The following is a 17,367-nucleotide window of genomic DNA, read 5'->3' as shown; positions in this document are numbered from 1 at the left end:
TTTTTGAGAGAGAGAGAGTGTGTGTGTATGCAAGCAGGGGAGCACTGTCATTGTAGAGCCCAATGCAGGGCTCGATCTCAGGAACCTGTGAGACCATGACCTGAACCAAGAGTCAGACGCTTAACTGACAGACACCCAGATGCCCCAAGTGTCTGACTCTTGGTTTGAGCTCAGGTCACAGTTAATGGGTTCAAGCTCCACACCACCAGAACAGAGCCTGCTTGGGATTCTCTCTCTCTCTCCCCACCCCCACCCCCCACCCCCATCTCTGCCCTTCCCCTGCTTGTGTGCGCTTTCTGTCTCTCAAGATAAATAAATGAACTTAAAAAAATAAATAAATAAAAGACACTTAACCGAGTGAGCCATCCAGGTGCCCCTAGGATTTAGATGGGTTTTTTTGGTGTTTTGTTTTGTTTTGTTTTTTTAGAGGGTGCAAGTGAGCAAGGGACACAGAGAATCCCATGAGGGGTGGAGGAGTGGGGAGAGTGGGGCTCACCTGAAGTGGGGTTCATGCTTACCTGCAGCGGGGTGCATGCTCACCTGAAGCAGGACATCAGCTCCCCTGATGCAGGCAAGTTCAAAACAGTTGGCATATTACTCTGGTTAGATGGTATCCTTTTAACATATTTTGGAAGAAGTATTGACAAACTGAGATTGAACCCAGGAAGGCAGCCAGGAGAGCATACAGTCAAGAAATTATTCTTATAAAAGACTATAAAAATACTTGAAGGATGTTTGACCTAGAAGAGAGCTGTGACTTGAAGACCTTGTTCTCAGCACTTTTAGAGGGAAAATTTTAGACTGACAGATGAGAGTTGCAGGGAAGCAAATTTTGACAGGGAAGAACTGTCCAAAAATTATGGTTCTATAAAAATGGAGTCATTGCTTTGTCACACCTGAGTCCCATCATTGTATGTGCTCATGCATTGGGTTGGGTGGTATTATGAAAGTAATTCTTACATAGAAAAGAAGTTTGATTGGGTAAACTCCAGTATTTAACTAAAGATTCTTTGATTCCAAAATTACCTCTTAGTTAAACTGAGATCTCTTTAATTTTGGGAACGAGCACACTGACGGGGAGCCTGAAATTTAACAAGTATATCTGTGCCTGGGCATATTTCATAAAGTAGTTGAGCTAGTGAATGGTTATTGCTCAAAGCAGACCTGTGAACAGGATGCCAACTTGTAATGTATTAATAATCCTCATTCCTAATGAAATAAACACTTGAGGGAGAAACTTTCACTAACCTTCTGAAGCTTATAGGGGCAGGAACAATGATGCTGTCTTTATCGTGGTACATAAAACATTGAAGTGTTCAAGGATTATTAGCTTCCTTCTGTTTGGTTTCCTTAATGATAGAAATTGGCTCTTTTTCATCTCTGATTTTCTGTGCTAAAATAATGCCTTTAACTTTAACTTTAACTTTAGTGGGCATGCTGTCAATATTTATTGAAATTAACTGCTAAAATATTTTTAAGTATATCAGTATACTTGTTTGCCTTGCTAAGTACCAACCAAAAATATACTTTTATACTTAGGGGTATTTTAGTGTATCAGAGTCTTCAACATGAGCACCAGTTAAGATTATAAAGTAATGTGGACATGTTAACTTAAATATGTAAAAAGTGAACCAAAGATAATGCCAGGATGTTGATCATTCGACCATCCTGGATTTCTGCTTATTTTCTTACGATTTGATTCCTATGTGTAGAAAAAGTGTCAAGGTGAATTCAAGTTTGTTGAGAAGTATTAACCTTTGCTTTCTCATATCTTAGCTTACTTAGAGAAGCCAATAACATAGCAATCTAAGAATACGTTGATTCTGAGCCCCTTTACCACTAGAGTTAGTGTGACGTCAAGCTCCACCTCCCAAGTCCTGCTGTTTTCCTTTTTCTTCCAAGCGACTGTGTGCAACTTCTCAGCAGTTACTGGTGTTTTCTCACCATTGTTGCTGCTGATGTTGCTTTCCATTCTACATGGGAAACCCCAGTAGGGGATTATTTGACTCTTGTTTCTTCTGCTGTCACCTCATTCAAGAAGTGACTAATACTGTTGCTCCTGCTGCAGTTATTATTGACACTTCCGTTCCCTTTTTTGTTCTCTTCACTGTTGCTTCTGTTCATCACTGCTTTTCTATTCTCACCTTGTCTTCTCATGCCCCTCATCCTGACTCTTCCTGCCGTTAGAGGGGTTTTTGAAGTTAAGAAGTTTGTCCCAACTAGTAGGTACTACTTTGTTCTTCTCTGTGTGCTCTGGGATCATGGTGAGTATAACCAAATATCTGCCTTCCTTACAGTTAGTCTGCTCTTTCATATTTGTGATCTCCTTTGCAGAGCATTTTTTAGCAAGTTCTCCTGAACTGAGCCAGATGACTTTTGAGGTCCTTAATAAATACAGTATTTTATTAAATACTGATAAGCCCTGTATTCCATTAATCCCAACTCTGCTACCTAAGAGTGAGTTCTCTGCCCTCCAAAAGTTGGAATTCCTGGACTTGTTCTTCTCTGTGTTCTTGTCAGAATCCCTTATGCCCATCAGATCTAATCAAAGTCCTTTTCTCTCAGAATGTCTTTGTCAGGGAAGGAAGAGGAAGATGGAGTTCTCATGCAAGTGGAACTCCTAGTTGATCTGCTGTGATATCCTGGAATCCCCAAGACATGTATACAAACTATGCCTCAGCCCCCTTGACTCTTGTTAGATATGTCAGCGTTTGATATTAAAAGTACCTCTGAAATTTATTAGAAGTTAAATGTCTATTGTTTTATATATCATTGTACAGTTACTATAACTAGCAGCATGAAATAACTGTACCTATAACTTTTCTTCCTAAATTCACAATAGAACTTCAAAGAAATAATAAGGTATGTGAACGAATTAATGGTTCATTGTTACAGGTACAGGTCTGAGAGTAAGTCCACCTGGGTTCTAGGACCAATGGGCACAATTCTAGGAAAACAGATTTAGCTCAGTATGAGAAAGATGTTTGTAGTAAACAGAACTGCCCAAAAGGCTCAGGAGTGATCAGTTTCCATCCATCTTTGTAGGTGGTAATACATATGCTGGCTCTTCACCTGATGGGGCTATTAGAGAGGAGGTTTAATTTCTTTTGAGTGGATGGTTGGAGTTGATGCCCTTTAAGGTTCTTCATGAGTCTAAAATTTTAAGATTCTGTAGCTTTGGGTAGACTACTTAAATTCTGGTCATTATTTTGCACGTATGTGAAATAAGGGTGGGCAAGTGCAAATTTGATTAAGTTTCCACTGTTCAAGTTTTTAGGCATATGTAACTATGCCAGTATCTTATGCTGTATCTTAAATATATTTGAATAATAGGGAGATCAATATTCTATGAGTTTTTTTATAAGACCACTGATTTTCTTTGGCCTACTGACTTTCTATCACTACACATCTGACTGAATTTAACCAGTTTCTACAGAAACTATAAATAACTCAAGTAGAAACCATGTGTAGTAGATTCTTATTCCTATATAAGTAGGCATTATTTTACAATTTAGCAAACTAAACCATGGAAAAGTTAGGTCCTTTATATATTACTTATAAAATCCTAACCACCCTTAGAAAATAAAGCATTTTATTTTCAAAGGCAACTATTTTCATACTGGTAGAAAGTAACATTATTTTATTAAAGACTTTACCACTTACAATTCCTCTCCCAAGATAAAAACAGCAGTTCTAGTAAAGAGTCTTAAAATACTAGTTTTGAAACATTAATGAGTCTTGTTTGTAAAAATGAATCATAGTAGATCATCCATTCATAAATCCAGCCCATTTTAGGTTAAGTGAATGACTATGACTCATCCTAAGTACATTGTGTAATAGTCCCAGGTTGTCCCTAAAAGCTATTAAGTGCTACTTTTTGAGAGAAACCATATTATATATGACTTAGTGAAGAGAAAATTGCAACATTGATGCCAAAAAGGAAAATATAGGCAAATTCAGTTGTCCTCAGTTCTTTATGTTCCTAATGAATAAAATATCACTGTTAAAGTTATTCTTCTGGAAATAGAAAATCTAAACCAGTTTAGTAAGTTCTTTTAAAATAAGTGACAGGGGCGCCTGGGTGGCGCAGTCGGTTAAGCGTCTGACTTCAGCCAGGTCACGATCTCGCGGTCGGTCAGTTCGAGCCCCGCGTCGGGCTCTGGGCTGATGGCTCAGAGCCTGGAACCTGTTTCCAATTCTGTGTCTCCCTCTCTCTCTGCCCCTCCCCCATTCATGCTCTGTCTCTCTCTGTCCCAAAAATAAATAAATGTTGAAAAAAAATTAAAAAAAAATAAAATAAGTGACAAAAATCTTGATTAAAAAAATTCTAATGAATAATGGCAAAAGGAAATTAAGACCCAGAAATACAGATATGTGCAATAGCTTGTATTAACTTCTCAATAAGTATTTATAAGCCTGTTGCATTCTGATACTTTTTATATTGGTTAGTGACTAAAATGAGCCTTTTGGGATCTATGCCTTCTCTAAGCTGGCCTCACAAAATGATGTTTTATTAAATAGACAAATATGAATATAAAATGTTTATTTTGGGTACAATTCTCTCTCCCCTTCAAGTGACCCTGTTTTCCCTTTTAGGAAAGAAGCCACTTATTAAAGGTAGATTACAAGGTGGGAAATGAAGAAGATAAGAACAGATTGACTTATAATGGAAAGTATGGGAAGATTAGACAATTTTAAGGGAAAGAATGAAAAATGAATATAGCTACTTTAATTAATTAGAGTCAGAAGTAGAAGAAGAGCTAAAAGATCTTTAAGCAGATTTTTAACTCTTAAGAACTACATATGTAAAACAGTGTTTAGTTTGATTTTTAAAGCTGCCTTTTGAATATATAATTCTAAATGCTTGTAAAAAAATGTATGTCTAAGTTAAAGAAAATGGTAACGTGCTTTCATGAGGGAGAGGTTGCTATGGTTTTTAAAAATTAATGACTATGTGGTCAGTTATTTTTGTTTAAAAGTAGTTATATTTAGGGGCACCTGGGTGGTGCAGTCGGTTGAGCGTCCGACTTCAGCCAGGTCACGATCTCGCTGTCCGTGAGTTCGAGCCCCGCGTCGGGCTCTGGGCTGATGGCTCAGAGCCTGGAGCCTGTTTCCGATTCCGTGTCTCCCTCTCTCTCTGCCCCTCCCCCGTTCATGCTCTGTTTCTCTCTGTCCCAAAAATAAATAAACGTTGAAAAAAAAATTTTTTTTAATAAATAAATAAATAAATAAATAAATAAAAGTAGTTATATTTAGGAAATAGAAAAATAGAAATAATACACTTTCTATAGAAGAAATTTTGCTATCTGTTCCTAATTTCTCAGATATTTGCTTCTCCCTAGATTATTATGATTGGATTTTTATTAGGATCAAATATCCATTGGTCTTTGATTAAAATTAGCATCATTATTTGTTTGCTTAGGTTAAGATTAGCCCAATAAACATACTGTCTTTACTGAACATTTTTAGCCTTTTATATATGAAACAACTGAGGAAATGTGCAGTTATAATGAAGTATATTCCTGGCACTGTGTAGGCACTCAGTAAATATTTAATTGAATAAATGATCTCAGTAGATAATTATGTACAACATATAGGTTATCTCTTATTTTTTTGTACTACCTGTGTTTTCCCTTGAAATACTTGTTTAAAATCCCATTTCATCATGAAATGACTTGGAAACTGAGGCCAAAGGGATTGTTTTGGGGCTATATTGATTTTATTTAGCTTTGTATATCACAGCTTGACTCAGAATTCTCCTAGCATGGGAAAATAATCAACAATAGGTAGTAACCACGGTGATTGTATAATACTAGTACTGCTAGAGAATTACTGCTACACTTTTGTGAAGGTCACTAGTAACCTCTCTATTACTAATATGAGTGGTCTTGGTTCTCATCATACTTAACCTCTCTAGCAGGATTTCACACTGTATTATTTATTCCCCTCTTGGAACATTATTCTTTTGACTTTTCCTTTTATAGTTTACATATTCTCCTGGTTTTTCTCCTATCTCCTTGGCAACCCATCTTTAGTCTTTTTGTTTTGTTGTGTTTATTTTTGAGAAAGAGAGAGAGAGAGAGAGAGTGGGGAGGAGCAGAGAGAGGGGGACAGAGGATCTGAAGTGGGCTCTGAGCTGACAGCAGTGAGTCTGATGTGGGGCTCGAACTCATGAGCTGCAAGATCAAGACCTGAACCAAAGTCAGATGCTCAGCCAGCTGAGCCACCCAGGTGCCCCCTCCTCAATCTTTTTTGATGTATATTAAGATAGGAGTTCAAAAATATGTAGCATATAAGTAAAATAAGCCAGTCACAAAAGGACAAATACTTAAGATTCCTCTTAGTCAGATTCATAGAGGCTGAAAGTAGAATGGTGATTGCTAGGGGGGCAAGGGAGAGAGATGAGGAATTACTGTTTAATGGGTACAGAGTTTCAGTTTTAAAGATAACAAAGGTCTGGAGATGGGTGATAGTAATTTTTTTGATGGTGATAATTATTGCACAACAGTCTTCTTAATGCCCTAAGTTGTACACTTGAAAATAGTTAAAATGGTTAATTTTATCCATATTTTAGCCACAAATTTCAAAAATAAATTTTAAAAACTTTCATTTTTACCAAAAAAAAAAAAAAAAAAAAAGTATGTAAGATACCTGAAGCCAGAATTTAAATGATGTGGTAGAGGGATGCCTGGGTGGCTCAGTCGATTAAGCGTCTGACTTCGGCTCAGGTCATGATCTCACGGTTTGTGGGTTCGAGCCCCGCGTCAGGCTGTGTACTGACAGCTCAGAGCCTGGAGCCTGCTTCGGATTCTGTGTCTCCCTCTCTCTCTTCCCCACCTCTACTCTCACTTTGTCTCACTCTATCTCTTAAAAATAAATAAATGTAAAATAAAAAAATTTAAAAGATGTGGTAGATAGAATTGTAAGATAGCCCTCAAGGTCATTGCCCCCTATTGTACACACCTGGGACCATGAATATGATGAATTTTACTTCCATAATTAGGTTATATTATACAGTGCAGCTGACTTAAGAGAGATGATCTGGGGTGAACCTCAACTAATCAGCTCAACCTTTAAAAAAGGGACTGGACTCTTCTAGAAGTAAGAGATTCAGGAAAGGACCATGTGGCAAAGAATGTGGCCTCTAGCTGAGAGTGGCTTCCAGAAAGCCAATGGCCAGCAATGAAATGAGGGTCTTGGTCCTACAACCTTAAGAATCTGAATTCTTCCACAACCCCCATATGAGAACACACCCTAACCAACACTTTGATTTTCACCTTATGTACCTTGAACAGGGAACTTAGTCATACTGTGTCCAGACTTCTGAACTACAGAACTGTGAACTAATAAATGGATGTTTTTAAAACCACTAAGTTTTAAAAGTTTTTAAAACCACTAAGTCTGCCATCCCTAGGATATTGTGCTCATCTGCATGAACCAAGCTGGCTCACCACCATGTCTGTGTCCCAGACTAAATGCAAAAGGGGAAGAGAAAAAGAGATTTAAGATACACCCTCTTCTTTAAAGACATACCCTGGAGATTATGCAGATCACTTCTCACATTCTAATTGACCATAGCTTAGTTGCAAACAATTTTGGAAAGTTATGAATAAATGCCACAGAGTACAGAATAATAATAAATCTTGAAAGATCCTCTAAAAGTAAGTACAGTGTTTACCTATGGGGTGGTAGTGCATGAAGTGGGGAACAAGGATAGAATGAAGATTTTCTCTCTATACTTTTTTACATTTTTTCATTTTTGAATCTTGTAAATGTACTTCCTATTAAAAATAGCATTTTATTCCGGGGCACCTGGGTGGCTCAGTTGGTTAAGCACCTGACTTCAGCTCAAGTCATGATCTCATGGTTCATGAGTTCAAGCCCCGTGTTGGGCTCTGTGCTGACAGCTCAGACCCTGGAGCCTGCTTCAGATTCTGTGACTCCCTCTCTCTCTGCCACTCCCCTGCTCACTCTCTCTCTCTCTGTCTCTCAAAAAATAAATGTTAAAAAAAAATTAATAAAAAAATAAAAATAGCATTTTAAGTAAATAAAACAAGTGCTGTAAGAAACGTCCACCTCCCTTCTTCCCCCCCCCCCTTTTTTTTCCCTTCTTTCCCTTTACCCAAAAAATATTTATTTACCTTTCCCCAGCAACTTTTCACTTGTCCCTTTGGAATTTTCTCTCTATTCTTATTCTTTGTCCACCAGCAGAATTGGATTTTTGAGCTTTTTAGTCAGTGATCTTGGCCCAAAGGAAGCCATGTCAGATATGTTTGTCAGATAAATGTATATAGATATATACATAGGATTAAGTTACATTAGATATTTTTAAATGTTTGATACATTCAGATATATTCTACAGTAAATAATAATAAAAGGTCATTCCACTTTTTTTGTTATTGCATGTGCACAGTATTTTAACTACATTTTAGGCCATATCAGTTTTCATTGGTGACTGTTTATAGCAGAACCATACTATCATTCATAAAGTTGAGAGAGTAGTCAGTACATTCTGGACTTGAAATACCCTTCTGGACAATTCACTTGCAAATAAGTTAAGAACTTATATCTATATGAAGCAATTACTTCTTCTTAAGTGATATAGAGATAATGTGATTCGATCAAATCTGCCTAACTGGATGTATAAATTGGGGAAATTTCCACAAATAGCCACATTAGAGAGCTATACTTTTCTAACCAGATTTGATTAAAACTTGTCACAAAAATCCATTTAGCCATGTATTACACCTGAGTAGTTTTATGGCCTTTTAAAAACACTAGTCCCACATTGATTAGGACCCAAATCTATTTACAGAAAAGTCTGTGTCACTTTTGCTTATTTATTTTGCAACTCTAGGGATTGGCCTTCTTAAAACACTACCTTTTTTTTTTTTTTTTTTTTTTTTTTTTATCACTGTGCTAAAAACCAGAAAAACCTTGCCTTCTCCCATTTTGTATAGTATGGAACCCTTAGCCTAATCTTCTAGGCACTCCATCCCTGATTCCAATCTTTCTTTCCAGCTTTACTTCAGAAATCTTCCAGTCTAAATATTGCAAGATTTGTAGGTCCCCTAATCTCTACATATTTCTTGCCAATACCCCCTTCATACCTTTGTTCACGTTGCGTCGTCTTAGAAAAATCACACAGGAGTGTGCACACACATTTCTACCTGCTCATCTTTTGGGCAAGAAATCTTCATCAGTTGGTTTTAAGATATTTTTACTGAAGATGATGTTATTAGATTTAATAACTCTAGACATAAAAGTGTATGCTTTAAACTTTAACCTAGCACAGAGTGTTCTTGTAAAATACCTTTCCTATCAACTGAAAAGCAGAAAGCCCTTTTCCGAGTCATTTTACAGAAAATGTTTACAAAATAAACACTTATAGTCAACCTTGGTAAACAGAGTATACAGAAAACAATTCAGAATCATTATAAACATTAATACTGGTCATATGTACTGTTATTATTTAGAAAATTGAGTTGATAAATTGCTTAGTCTAGATTGAAGTATAGCCTAGAGGGTTTTTTTTAATTCATTCTTTCATTTAGCAAATTATGAACTTATTATGTACAGTCACCATTGCAAAACTGAAGACATAGTGATGTATAAAATAGACATTATCCTTGCCCATCATGAAGTTTATAGTTTCCTAGGGAAGACAAACAGTTAAGGAATTCATTAGAGTGAGAGAAGTGCTATGATGGAAAAGAACAGGAAGGGTGCTCACAGTAGGATCATCCAAACAAGTTTTGGGGTTAGGACACTCAAAGGATGAGTTCTGTTCTCTACTTTTTACCTCTTCAAATAGAACATTAAAAATTCTTATTAATTAGTGGTTTTATTTAATTAGAACTTGAATCTTGAAGGACATTAAGGATATAAACAGAATTAGCTTTCTTTTGTAATTAGGAAAACTATGACTTTAATGAATATATATGCATCAAAAAAATTGGGGGCACATTTCCTTCCAGTGCCTGTCCCTGTATGGTAGGATTACCATAGGTAGGAGTTTCTTTCTTCTTTACGTTTTCTATATAATGTGATCATTTTGGTTATCAATTATAATATTGATTACAATATTAATTGCTTAAGTAACAGATATGAAGTTTTAGCCCCTTTTAAATTATTTAGTCCAACTTTCATTTTTAAAAATGTATAGATTATTTTCTTTAAAGCTGAGGCCTTGTAAGGCTCATTAAGGAAAATGGTGAACCATATAATGTATTTTGGTACAAATAAGTGGATGTTTTAACTATTAAAAACTAAAAAATGGGACATACTAAGCTTATTAAGTACATAATAATAGTCTGACGATTTTTGAAAATTAAGGGGGTGGAAGAAAAGAAATGTATAAATTTGATACCATAGTATAGAACTGATTTAAAGAATTCTGACACACAAGGGGACATATAAGAAACCCAGGGCAAAAAAAACCTTTAGATGTTGAGGATTTTGTCCAACGCCAAAAAAGTTATCTGTATAAGCCAGACTATATTTATGGAAGAAGATATATTTGTTTGGATCCTCTCTTTTTAGCTAAACCATTCTGTGAAGAGATGCTAAAGAAAGAAACTAGTATTACTGCAGACCTATTTTGTGTTCTACATACATTTGCCTAACCCTATGAAAGAATGTCTTAGAAAAATTACCTTCCTTATTAAATGAAAACCAGACTCTCTAAGTTCAGTAGAAAGATCTGGTGAGAAGGGCAACAATTACAAAAACATAGATTTACCTTAGTTTAACCTTGTTGTAACTAAAACCACAATTTTGGACTCAAAGAAGTGTTAATTAAACATTCTAACTCAGGTATAAACCTTTCTATTTTTTCCCCAAAGTATATAGCTATGATAAGGCAAGCCTAGGTTGTTCAGAGAACATTTATATGAAGTTATAGAGATTACCATGAATTTACATAATCTGATTCACATACCCTTATACCATCTGCAGAAATTGTCCCAGGAAACAGAAAAGATCTTTCCTGGTTCCTTTTGTTATGTGACAACATGTTGAATGTAATTTTTACTACTTACCTAGAAATAGAGGAAAATATCATTCTCTTCTTCCAACTTATCTAGGACTCATCTCACAATTCTCATTTCCTCTATCATAGCAACCAATATGGTTTCATTTCTTAGACCCTTTTTATGTCTATAGAAGTATGGCTTGTGTCTTGTGACTATGGTATTTTATTAAGGCACATATAGACATGTCACCAGTAACCATAAGAGTCATACAATAACATAGTAATTGTGGTGGTAAACAGTTTTCTTGCAGTTGTGTATTAATTGCTCTAAAGCTCCAGTGGTTGAGTAACTCTTGGCCAGAGTCATAATTTAAACATAGAATTCTGATCCCAAAACCTATGCACTAACATTATTTGAAAATGTTGATTCATTTTTAGAGATTTTAATTAAATCCTGCTTTTATTTTCTATGGATCAACAAAGTTCTCTGTCTTTAACATCCCCTTGTGTTTTATTTTATCATATAATCTTTCACCATTTTTGGAAAACCCTTTTATCATTACAATGAAAGATCTTCATTTCAATATTGTAACATTCTTTAAAATCTTAATATGTTGGAATTCCTTACCCTTTTGTACTCAGTCTCCCATACTCAGGCACTCGCCAGAACACAAAACAGAATAACTAAAGGCATGCTCTTTTCCTGGAAAGACAATTTGCCATAAATCTTTTGTGCTGTCCTGAAGGAAAGCTCAATTCTTGACAGCCATTTGAGAAACCTAGACGCTGCCTCACAGCCTACTACGGGAAACAGGCAAGTAATCCACAGTTAAAATGCAGTAGAATATATATTATGATGGAGTTAGGTATGCCCAAATACTGTGGGAGGCCAGAGAAGGAATACCTAACACAGCTTGGAATAGCTGTTGAGTGCTTCCAGGAAAAGTTGATACTCAAAGAAACAGATGTTTAGCCATAAGGGGAAAAAAAAAGAGAAATATCTTAGAGGCGGAAGGAATCACCTGTGCAAAGGCATACTGCATGGACATTAGAGGAGACTGAAAAGGTATGATTAATTAGATAGATTGGAGAACATTGTACATGGAGAGGTATCTGAAAAGGAGACTAAAAAGGAAAACAGGCTATGTAACAAATCCCTTCATATGTAACTCCAAAAATTTTGGATTTTATCCCGAAGGGAACAGGGAGCCACTGAGGGTTTTAAACAGGAAAATAACCAAAAGAGTAGTAATAATGATGAAATATGGGGAGCTCAGAAGAGACTAGGGGTAAGAAGAGACTAGGCTGATTTATAATTTTCAGTCAGTTGAGCAGAAAGATAAAGGAGGAGAGCACCTTTTACTATGCTAAATAATGTAGAAGGAAAAAAGGATTGGTTTGGGTAAAAAGATGGAAACCATGAGCATGGTAGGGTCAAAGTACCTTTTGGTTTTATAGATCTTGCTCATAAGAAAGGCTTGGAGTGTGTACTAGTCAGGGTTATCCAGAGAAACAGATCCAGTAGGATATACATAGATATGTATCAGAAGAGAGTTATTTTAGCAATTAGTTTACATGATTTTAAAGGCCAGGAAGTTTCATGATCTGCCTTCTGCAAGTTGGAGAACTGGAAAAGTTAGTGATAAAATTCAGTCCAAATCCAAAGGCCTAAGAATCAGTGGGCTGATGGTAGGCCTGAGAACCAGGATTACTGATGTTCAGGGGCAGCAGAGAGAGTGAATTTGTTCTTCCTCCACTTTCTTGTTCTTTTCCGGCCTTCAGTAGATTGGATGCTACCCACCCACACTGGGAAAGGCCATCTGCTTTTCTCAGTTCACCAATTGATGCTAATCTCTCTTGGAAACACCCTCATAGACACACCCAGGATTAATGTTTTACCAGCTATCTGGGCATCTCTTAGTTCAGTCCAGTTGACACATAAAATTAACCATCACAGAATAGAAATTGTGAATTTGTCAATATGTAATTTGAAGCAATGAGTTTGAATGTGTTCTTCAAGAAAAGTATGCAAAGTGGGGGCACCTGGGTGTCTTGGTTAAGTGTCCAACTTCCGCTCAGGTCATGATCTCACAGTTTGTGAGTTCGAGCTCCACGGTTTGTGAGTTCGAGCTTCGGTTTGTGAGTTCGAGCTTCAGTTTGTGAGTTCGAGCTCTGTGTCATGCTCTGTGCTGACAGCTCAGAGCCTGGAGCCTGCTTCAGATTCTGTGACTCCCTCTCTCTGCCCCTCCCCCACTTGCACTCTTTTTCTCTCTCTCTCAAAAATAAGCAAACATTAAAAAAAATTTTTTTTAAAGTGAAGTATGCAAAGTAAGGAGAAAAAGGAGATTGAAATTGGAAGCATGAGAGACCTGTAACATTTATGGGATTGGTAAAAAAGAATGAATAAGGTAACATACAAAGAAACATACTACAGGTCTCTTCTATCTATTCCCTTCAAGGTTAGAGCAGTATAACAGGTACTGTAAGATTGTTAGTAAGTATTATAGGAGGTAAAAAAAAGCCAGTACATTTGAGTTGTTTAAGAAAATAAAATTGATTTGCTGTAGACCTTACGAACACCTTTAACAGGCCATTCATCATCAATTTTCAAGATGTGTTTGTCATTTGTAGCATCTTCTAAACTCTTTTGACAATAGAATCCTTTTTTAGAAGTACCTTATGGGGGCGCCTGGGTGGCTCAGTCAATTGAGCTTCTGACTTGATTTTGACTCAGGTCATGGTCTTGGGATTGTGGGATTGACCCCTGTATCCTACTCCACTCTGAGCATGGAGCCTGCTTGAGATTCATTCTCTCTCTCTCTCTCTCTCTCTCTCTCTCTCTCTCTCTCTCTCTCTCTCTCTCCCCCAATGCCTCCTCCCCCGCTTGCACTTTATTTCTCTAAAATGAAAAAAAATAAGGGCACCTGGATGCCTCAGTAAGTTAATTTTGGTTCAGGTCATATGATCTGACTGATTTTGGTTCAGGTCATATGATCTCACTGGTCCTGGGATTGAGCCTGTGTTGGGCTCTGTGCTGACGGCGGGGAGCCTGCTTGGGATTCTCTCTCTCTTTCGCTACCCCTCCCCTACTCGTTCTCGTGCTTTCTCTCAAAAATAAACAAACATTAAAAAAATAAACAAATTTTAAAAATTAAAAAAAAATAAGTACCTTATGAAACCAGATTTTGTAGAATCACATTTCAGAAACCCTCTCTTTGAGCAAACTCTAAGCTTCGGCTTTCAACTTCTAATGTTTGGATACTCATCCCCAGTGCCACCCTAACCCACCCTCTTGGGAGGGGAGGGAAACAACATAAAGAGAGGTAAAAGACAAAGAAATAGAAATATTTGCAGCCTATCAAAAAGAGCTAACTTCTTAAATGTATAAGGAGCCCTTGAAAATCCAGTAGAGAAATAGGCAAAGGCTAGGAGCAGACCGATCACAGAAAAGGAAAAATAAATAGTTCTTTCTTAAAAGTTTAATATGGATATTCAACCTTACTCATAAGAAAATGCACAATAAGGGGCGCCTGGGTGGCGCAGTCGGTTAAGCGTCCGACTTCAGCCAGGTCACGATCTCGCGGTCCGGGAGTTCGAGCCCCGCGTCGGGCTCTGGGCTGATGGCTCAGAGCCTGGAGCCTGTTTCCGATTCTGTGTCTCCCTCTCTCTCTGCCCCTCCCCCGTTCATGCTCTGTCTCTCTCTGTCCCAAAAATAAATGAAAAACGTTGAAAAAAAAATTTAAAAAAAAAAAAAAAAAAGAAAATGCACAATAAACTATATCGAGATGCTGTCTTCACCTTTCAGATTGGCAAATATCAAAAAGTGTGGTAACTACTGGGAAGGGTGTGTTAATGAGAAATACATTAGTATAAACTGATATCTGGTAATGTCAAAAAATGTAAATTTCTCTGAAGCAATTCCACTTCTAATAATTTATCCTACAGATACACTTACACATTTATGAAATGATGTTTGTACAGAGATGTTCATTGCAGCATTGTTTGTAATAGTAAAAGGTTGAAAATAACTTGAATGTCTATCAATAGGGGAGTAGTTAAATAAATTATGATACATTGTAACAGTGAAATACTGTGCAGCTATTAAGTGAAGCAGCCCTACATGTACCATTTGGAAAGATCTCCAAGCTCTATCATTAGGTGCAGAACAGTGTGTATAGTATATTATCATTTGTATTTTTAAAAGAATATACATATAATTGCTTTTACATGCATAGAATATCTCTGAAAAGCTTTACAAGAAGCAAAGAATGGTTGCTTTGGGAGACAAACTGTATGGTTGGGGAACAAGGTTGAAAAGGAATCTCAAACTTGCAATCTAAATATTTCCAAAGTGTTTTATGGCCACAAGCAAAGAGCCTGGGAAGAGCCACGCCTCCTCCCTTTCTCACCTTAATCTCATCATAAATGATCTACTCTGTATTTCCCAGTCTGGTAATGTTTGAAGAGAATGAAAGGGATATGAAGCCTCTATCTGTGTCTTTCCTTTTGTGGGAGGTTTTTCTTCCCTTCATAGTCTTTAGCAAGCCATCAACACAGTGAGTTTTTAATCTCCTTTTTTCCATTTAAGATCATGTTAGCTGGTAAGGACTTGCCCTGAGAAGGATGGGATGAGGAGGATATAATAGTGGCCAACGGCAAATGATCAGAATACATAAATCATGACAGAAAAATAAGAGCTTATAGTCCAGCCTTCTCCTGATGAAAGTTCATGTGTAGTGGAAAAGTATAACAATGTTTTCAATTGTGAAATAGCATTTGGTTCCTACTGTGAAAAATCTAGATTTAAAGATTACCCTTCAAAAAGAACCAGAAACACAACTATCTCAGTAATTTTTATGTCTTCCAAATGTTTCTTTCAGATGATTACTAGTTTTAAAAAAACAACAACCACCACCACCTTAGAATGAAGGAGAGCCCTTACTTTTCCTCTCTTTTTTTAAAAACAATTTCTCATAGGAAATAACATGAAAGTAAATGCCTGAGAGCATGGGAAAGGATCCTTGGCATATTTTCAAGTTAGTCTGATTATGTCAGATTAATGATGATAGAACAAAAAGGTTGTTAAATTTACCGTCAGCTCTCATCTCCCATCAGCTTTCCAGTTCTCCTGGGAAGTGATAGTCTTTGAGGAAAGGAATGTTAATGTTTAAGTGTAGACACCTAATTTGTTCTCAGAAGACCCTACAAGGAGAATGTGAACATTCTGTGGCAAGCCTCCAGAGATAGGTTCTGTTCTGTTAGGGAAGCGAAGATCTCTAATTCTAAGAGGGTTAATTCAGGGCGAAGATATTTTGAAAACTTCCATATAGTTACTCGTGGTAAACCATCTTCTCCAATCCATCTGTAACTATAAAAAAAATCAGTATTTTCATGTCAATAAAACTAAAAATAGGGAAAGCCCAAAGAAGAAAATGGTAGTGGAAAAAAGACTCTGAGGTAGCTATGAATTGTGAGGCCATGGAATGTAGTGCTCCAAATCTCAATGTAAATGTTATTTGTCAGGCACAGCATTTTATATAAAAAAATAAATGTGGCATATTCTTCAAAAGATCTGTCTACAGTGTGGCTACAGAAGCCATTTTCCGGATAACGCAGTGGCTGGTAGAACCTTAAGACAGGTTTTAAAAGATCTAGACCTTAAAGCACAGAAGATGTAAGGAAATTTAAAGATAAATATATAGAGTGGGTTATGTGGGAAATCTGTAATTAAAAGTATAAAGCTCAGCTATTATGTAAAAAGAATATCATAACCCTTTTTAACATTAGCAGTAGTGATTTAATGCAGTCTGTGCATGTTGAATGACTGGTCTGCCCTGTTATGTAGGCACTTTTTTTTCAACCTCTGTGGCCTTAATGTTTGATCCTGACAGGATTTGCGTCACTGATCCATATCACTGCCAGTGTGATGTCAGCATGTGGGTGTGCAGTTACTGAGAGATAGTTAATCTAATGTGCTGCAGTAAAATCTCAAGCACTATTTCCTACTAGAATAACAAAGAATGATTCATCATTGTTCACATTAGACTGATACTAAAAATAGTAGTGTTCACAACCTGCTGCATCCATGCATGTTAATATCACAGCCTTTGTTGCTTTCTAAACAAGAACATTAAAAATAACTTCTTTAGAAACAGGTACTTGACAAATACATCTCCTACTTCAAGTTTTTTATCTATATACAGTTCAATTTAGTGCTAACTAAATTGTACCCACGATATGATAGTCCTTCAAACTTTTTTCTACTTAGTGTGCTTATCACTGATAAATCTAAATGCTTACTAGCAAATCTAATTATATAAATTTTTAATTAGCTGTACACAGATATATGAAATTACCCATAATTCTGGATCATACTCAGACCCCTAATTTAAGCA

General features: G+C 36.6%; 1 protein-coding gene across 4 annotated transcripts in view; it reads left to right on the top strand.

Annotated features, from left to right (window-relative positions):
• FNDC3A (fibronectin type III domain containing 3A) overlaps positions 1-17,367 on the top strand; it is a 146,101-nt gene that overhangs the window by 51,289 nt on the left and 77,445 nt on the right. The window lies entirely within an intron of this gene.

The sequence above is a fragment of the Felis catus genome, chromosome A1 (genome assembly GCF_018350175.1).
Source record: "Felis catus isolate Fca126 chromosome A1, F.catus_Fca126_mat1.0, whole genome shotgun sequence".
NCBI lineage: Eukaryota > Metazoa > Chordata > Mammalia > Carnivora > Felidae > Felis > Felis catus.
Note: the sequence above shows the minus strand (reverse complement) of the source record. Positions and strands in the feature narration are given on the sequence as shown.